Consider the following 8080-nt stretch of genomic DNA (forward strand, 5'->3'; position numbering starts at 1 on the left):
ATTGGCCATAAATAGATTAGAAAATAATAAGAGTAAAGTATGAATCCGGTCCATGTACATTTCCCAAAATGTCAAGACGATCCTTAACCAAAAACATGTTTCAATACGGTCCCTGACCTTGTACTCCGTCTACCAACCCGGTCTTTCCGTCACTTTCACGGCCAAAAGTCGATAGAAAATGCTGATGTGTGAAGGCGAGGGTATGACACGGATGGCTCAGATGGTTACGTGAAAGATGGAATCTTACGTGGCTAGAGGAAATGGACAGGGGCCTTTTTGTCATTGCCCACAACACAAAAACGATGGCGTTTTGAGGGTTCAGGCCTCCTTTTTAGACAAGTCTGGTCGTCTATGTTCTATGTTTCGTGTATGGAACTGATACCATCATGAGCAATAACAGAGATCATGGGATTGGAAGAGATGCGTCGGACAATGAGGGTAGGAGTATTTCTGTGAGCTCCGTTGGTAGTGTTGGAGCCAGGATGAAGAAAAGATTCGTTGCCCCAAAATGCAATTGTGGGATTCATGCAATTCTATTCATGTCATCAACAAAGTCGAACCCTAACATGCTATTCTTTGGATGCCCAAATTTTAAGGTATGAAACAGTTAATTATCTTGATATTCATGCCAAGATCTGTAGCAGGCATCTCTGCATTAAAGAGTTTACTTTCTTTTTACTGTGCAGATTACACAAGGTGGTTGCAAATATTTTCAATGGTTGGATGAATATGTTTCACTTTTTGAAGAGGAGCAAAGAAATGATGGTAGTCCTTATGCTCGAAATCGAAAGCAAAACAATTTTTTGGATGCAGATGTTTGGATGGAGAAGAAAGTGATAAAGCTAGAGGATAGAGTTTCTGGGTTAGAGTTGCAGATGAAAAATTCTAACCACAATAAGTGTAATAGGTGGTTTAGTTATCCATTGATAGTTGTTGTATTTGTCTTTGGAGTTGTATGTGCAAATTATCTCCTTTAGAGTGGATAGTGGATAGTTAGTGTATCTTGTTTGTTTTGTGTTGGAAGTTTCTGTTACTGAATTAGTTGTATTGTATCAGTTAACATTGTAAATCTAAATTTATTAAATGAAACAACTGTGTTGGTTGTTTGGAAAAGGGACATTGTGTAAAAAAAAAAAAAGTAGAATGTGTTATAATCGAATCCATTTATATCAGGAAAAGCAATTCAGTAATAACTAACAATAATATGTAACATTAACAACTGCAAACAGCCACCAAATATCAATATGTTGTTCACAAAATAACTCCAAAAGTGGGCAACATATAGCCCTATACCAACATCAGCAACATATAGCCCTCAAAACGTCATCGTTTTTGTGTTGTGGACAATGATAAAAAGGTCCCTGTCCATTTTCTCTAGCCACGTAGGATTTCATCTTCTACGTAACCATTCGAGTCATCCGTGTCATATCCTCGCCTTCACACCTCGGCATTTTCTGTCGACTTTTGGCCGTGAAAGTGACGGAGGGACCGGGTTGACAGACGGAGTACAGGGTCAGGGACCGTATTGAAACGTATTTTTGGTTAAGGATCGTCTTGACATTTTGGGAAATGGACAAGGACCGAGTTGGTACTTTACTCAAATAATAATTTCGTAACAAAATAATCATTCAATTTGAATTCCAATTAATTGATTGATAAAAATTATAATAAATGGTATGATATTTAAATAATTAACCAAATCAATTAGTTGATATAATTAATTTATTATAATAAATTAAATTTAATGAGTTAAAAGAAATAAATAAAAAACACCATCAGAAACATGTCACAACAGTTTTATCATTAAGTGTAAAAATTTAATTTTTATATAATAAAATAGATATTTACAGATTATTATATTAAACACAGACTAAAAAAACACGCTAAACAAAATAAAAGTATCAATGGTAAAATATAACCTAAAAAATCACTTAAATTAAAAAAGAACCTTGATGAATTATAATAAATCTATATATGAGAAGTAAAAATAAATTAAATAATTAAAAATAAAGTAAAAAGAGCAATTAAAAATAGTAAAAGATGATAGAAAAGATAATGTGAGGAGTAAATAAAAAATGTATCGCAATAGAAGATTAATATAATTAATTAATACAAAGAATGAAAGAGAAAAATTAAAATACAATCTTATTAAAAAAATTTCAAAAATAATATTTAAAATAAAAAACCTATTAATCAACTTTTATAAAAATATTACAAAAAATTTAAATTATCTTTAAATAAAATAATAATACTCTTAAGAATTATTAATCAAAATAAATAAAAAAGAATTAATATAAAACAAAATTATAGAAAAATATTAGTAAAATTAAGATAAAAAAATTACAAATAGTTTACCTGAAGTATCAAATAGAGAGGGAGAAAAAGGGATATATAAAATAATAAGATAATAAATTGAATTAATTGAGTTCATTTATTTCATTGCTTTATATATTATTTATTAAATAATTTAATATTTATCTCGATCAAATTAAATAATAAATTAGTTATAATTAATTTAGTTTAATGAATAAAAAAATTTAAAATAATTTGATATTTACTCTAATTAAATTAAATATTTGAAGTTATGATTAATGTAATCTAATGAATCAAATAAAATATTAAAGGATTAAATTTTTATCCTAATCAAATCAAATTATATAATTGATTAATTAGTTATAATTAATACAGTTAAATGAATCAAACACATTAAATTAAAAAATAATTTAGTTAATTTATGTTTTAAAGACACATTTTAAAAATATTTATTTTTTAACAATTTTTATAAAATATTTTTTATAATATTTTTAACCTATGATATAAAGGCACAGTTATAATAACTCATTAAAAAGTACTTAATTAGTTAATACAAATAATTAGTATAATTAATTTAGTTTAATAAATTAAAAATAAATAAATGTGAAAAGAAGAGATAAAGGAAAAGTGAACGAATAAAAATGTGTAGTTATAAAAAGATAATAATTTTTTTATTTTTTATTTATTAATTATTATGTGTTATTCATCATAAAAATTAACACAATCAATTAGTTTAATTATAAATAATTAATTATAATTGATATAACTCATTTCACTATACTTTCTAAAAAAATAATTAAAAATGAACATTTTAATTTTTTTGTTAAAGTAAAATAAAATAAAATACATAAATTGAATAGATATAAATCTCAAAATTATAAAATTTTATTAATTCAAATAAATTAATACCATAAAATTAAATTTAATGTCTATTTAAAATAATTACCTGACCTTCTATTCTTCTAATTATTAATAATTTAAATAAAGTAATATCTTATAACTTATTTTTTATTTATTTTAAGTAATTACTAACATTTTATTTTTCTAATTATTTTCTTGTCTTATATATCATTTATGCTTTCGATCAAATATATTAATAAACAAATAAACTAAATTAACTACCTTAATTATACTTGGACTATTCAACAATTTAACATAATCTTTTCAATTTGGAATTAACTACTAACCATCGAAAATAGAAAATTTAGAGTAATTTAGTATTATGAACATTAAGTATGTATTGTGAAATAACCTAAAACCATAATGTAATTTATTTTTAAAGAAATAATCAAACATTATTGTTAATTGTGAAATAACCTAAAATTATAATGCATTTTATTTTAAAACACCGTAAAAAAGACATATCTCTTTTGTTAATCAAAAGCTAGAAGGAAAAAATTATTAAATAAAATTTTTTAATTTTAATTACAAATTAATTTCATATATTTTATTTAATTATAAAAATTATTTTTTATTTTATAAGTTATTATTTTATCATTCATCTATTATGTTTATTAACAATCAAAAATAAAAACAATAACGAATTAGATATTCCGTTGATCGTAATAAACTTTTTAGTAATCCCAATTGATTAAAAGTTTATCTTTGATCCGTGATATTCGTCTAGGGCTGTGAAATTCGTGTTTCTTAAAAAATCAATCGATTGGATTAACAAAACAATGGATTGAATTTCAGGTTTCCATAACTCAATCGATTGAACTTCAGGTTATCACAAAACAATCGATTGAAAATTGCAAGGCACAATGATTTTCGCAAAAATCAATCATATTACCCAATCGATTGAACGATAACTAGAATGTGGATTTTTTATAATTCAATCGATTGTTTATATTACCCAATTGATTGTTATTTTATTTTTATAATCACCTGAAAGCTTGTTATTAGAGTGAAGAAAATAACCACTGCTGACATTTGGAGCCCCATTGAGTACAATTTTTCGCCGGTTCATAATTACTGTTGTAAGAAACTCATTCGATTGGGTTGCAGTGATTATCTTATTATTATTGACTTTGTTACTATTTGGTACATCTATGACTTTTCTAAAAAAAAACTCGTGGCAATTGTGCATGTGAATGCGTTGGATGAAATTAGGACAGTGTCTAACATTCTTTGTTGCCACCACACAAGCAAGGAAAGTCTGATCTATGTCTTCATTGATCGAGGTGAAATAATAGATCTGGAGGAAGAATCATTCATTGATCCTAGTAATCATATTAACATTGTTCCTTATATCAAAGTCAAGCTCCAAATCAATAGTAATTTTTCTGCTAAGGTTGAATCCAAGGGTAATCTTAAAATTGGTCCTATGAGAAGCACTATATGTAAGTATGCACCTTTCTCTTGTCTCTATTCTTTCTATTATGAATTTATGAAACTGTCTCAAACTTAATTAATTCATGCCCTATCCATTATGGACATATTTGCTGTTGGATGAAATTGGGAGTCAACCACAGCTAAAGACGTCCTCTGTCACCCATGATTTTGTGGAAGAAGATTACTATATGGATAAATTGTGCATAGCAAATGGTTTTTCCACAAGTAATTTCAAGAATGCAAAAATATCAACAGTGGTCATTTTCTTCACTCTAATAACAAGCTTTCAGGTGGTTATAAAAATAACTTCCGATTGGGTAATATAAGCAATCGATTGAATTATAAAAAATCCACATTCTAGTCATCGTTCAATCGATTAGGTAATATAACCAATCGATTGATTTTTGCAAAAATCATACTGCCTTGCAATTTTCAATCAATTGTTTTGTGATAACCTGAAGTCCAATTGATTGAGTTATGGAAAACCTGAAATTCAATCGATTGATTTTCTAAGAAACACGATTTCACAGCCCTAGACGAATGTAACGGATCAAAGATAAACTTTCAATTGATTGGGATTGGCAAAAAGTTTATTACGATCAATGGAAAATCTAATTCATTATTGTTTTTATTTTTAATTCTTAATAAACATAATAGATGAATGACAAAATAATTTATAAAATAAAAAATAATTTTTATAATTAAATAAAATATATGGGGTTAATTTGTAATTAAAATTAGAAAAAGTCTATTTAGTAGTTATTAAAAAATTTAAAAAAACATGTTTTGTTATGGACCATTTAATGGTCCAAACGTTCTGGGACCATCGAATCCTTAGCCAGGAAAGCATCACCTATCAGTCTGTTGGCATCGGATTCGATGGTCCCAGAACATTTGGACTATTAAATAGTCCCATAATAAAACATATTTTTTAAGTTTTTCAATAACTGCTAAATAGTCCGTTTCTAATTTTAATTACAAATTAACTCCATATATTTTATTTAATTATAAAAATTATTTTATTTTTTACATCGACACATAGAGAGGGCAATCAACTAGCACATCAAGTGGCAAACCTTGCGATAAATGGCAAACTGAATCGAAATTGGACTTGGGACCAACCAGTAGAAATTAGAGAAATTGCAAGAAGAGAAACACTGAGAAATTTCAAAGAGACCATGACCAACTAGAACGGAAGAAGAGTGACGGGCATAGCAGAGTTTCAACGCACCAGCCACTAGGACATGGCAACAAGGTAATTAACTCTGACTTGAGGCGATGACAACTTGCAGTGTACACATTGGCTTCAACAAGAGATGAAAGTGACTGTGGCGTCCTTGCTTTGTTTTCATCATCACCAAGTAGCAAGGACCAATGGCAGCAGAGTGATGTCACCATAATGAAGGGTGCAGATTCTGGTCTCTTGAGCAAGGCGAAGAGAGTGACGGCTGATTTGCCAAGAGGAGCAGTTGCAAGCTGCAGGTGTGGTTGGATCCGAGAAGCTGGTAAAATCTGAAATTGAAATTGAAATTGGAGAAATGGGAGAGACAGCTTCTGCAGCTGCGTCCACCATCAACGACCATTTGCTTCTTAAGAACTTTTTCGCTGAAGTCAGCGAAGCTGAGAGGGACAAGAAAGTCGCTAGAATTCTCTCTTGTTTTAAGTTGAATCCGTTTGAGTATCTAAAACTTCCATTTGAATTATCACATGATGATGTGAAAAAGTAGTACCGCAAGTTATCTTTGATGGTTTACCCTGATAAGTGTAAGCATCCACAAGCAAAGAAGGCTTTTGGAGCCCCAGCAAAAGCCCAACAATTATTACTAGACCAAAAAAAAAGTATGATGGAGAAAATTACACAAAAAAAAGTATGATGGAGAAAGCAAAGTGTATGTGAAAAACTCTATGTATGTCCAATTGTCCAAGTCAATTTGCATAATCAGAAATTTTTTTAATTGATTTTAGTTTTCTATTTTAATTATAGAGAGTATTTAAAATATTTTTATTTTAGTAAATAGTAATATACACTATTTCTAAATTTATTTCAAAAATACATGTCAAGAATAAAGTTTGACATATGAACACGTGATGATATTTAGGTGTATCCAAACATATTCGGATAAATTTTTTTTATTTTTTATTAAGACACAGTTAGACACATACTACCACATATATTTCAATTTTTTAAATTTAAACTTCTCATTTCTTAAAGTAATACGTGTGTTTAATTTGATTAATTAAAATTACTTATTTTAATATTTATTCAGCAATCTTAATTTTCAATACTTTCAAAATAAAAAATATATAATTTGTTTAAAATAAAAAATATGAAATTTAAAATTATTTATTTTCAAAGATTTAATAATTTCAAATTCTAAAATTTGACATTTAAAAAAATTAAAAATTAAAATTTTCTATTTTTAAATTTTTAATGATTTCAAATTTTAAAATTCATTCTGCTAGGTTTGTTTATTTAAATTTTATAATTTTCTACTAATAATACTAAATAAATAACCCTTAAACTTTAGGAGTATGTTTGTTTAATTAAAATTACTTATTTTTAAAATTTATTCTACAATGTATTATCAATACTTTTAAATTAAAAAATTACAAATTTTAAATCTTTTATTTTTCAAATTTTTAATAATTTTAAATTCATTTTGTTATCTTTGTTTATTTTAAATTTTCTAATTTTACACTAATAATACTTTTAGGTTTATATTTTAGTTTAAAAAATTACAAACTAAGATCAACTTTAAAAAAATTCTAAACAAACATCAGTTGAATAAAAATTGTAAGATCTTTAATTAACTAAACACAATCTAATTTATTGTATTTTTAAATTACAATATCAAATTCTTTTAGAGTATTTATTTTCAAATTATTTAATTTATACTAAATTTTTGTCTATTTTAAATTAATATTCATTAATTTAAAATTTATAAACTAATTTTTTTAAAAACTAAATACACATCACTAAACACTAAATCTTAAATCCTTAAACATAAACTCTAAACCCTAAATTACAAACCCTAAACCCTGACACATAATTTCTCAACCCTAAACCCTCAATAATGTATCATAAATCCTAACCACAAATTCAAAATGCCTCAATCATAACCTAAATTATAAACTCTAAACTACAAAATTTAAACACTTAATACTAAATAAAAAATACTAAATAAATAACACTATACCCTAAATCTTTTAACTTGTTCATAAATTCTATTCCGTAATTCTAAACCCTAAATTCTTAACCCTTCAAATCTAAACCAAAAATTATCTTTTTTTTAGTTTAGAACTGAAAATCTTTATTAAATAATTTTACAATTGCCTAAATTCTCACAAATAGAATATTATCTTAATTCTATTTATTTTAATTTTATTTTTTTAACTCATCTAACAAATGATCCTAATAATACTCTAGCCACAC

This window comes from Arachis duranensis, chromosome 9 (assembly GCF_000817695.3).
Source record: "Arachis duranensis cultivar V14167 chromosome 9, aradu.V14167.gnm2.J7QH, whole genome shotgun sequence".
NCBI classification, from domain to species: domain Eukaryota; kingdom Viridiplantae; phylum Streptophyta; class Magnoliopsida; order Fabales; family Fabaceae; genus Arachis; species Arachis duranensis.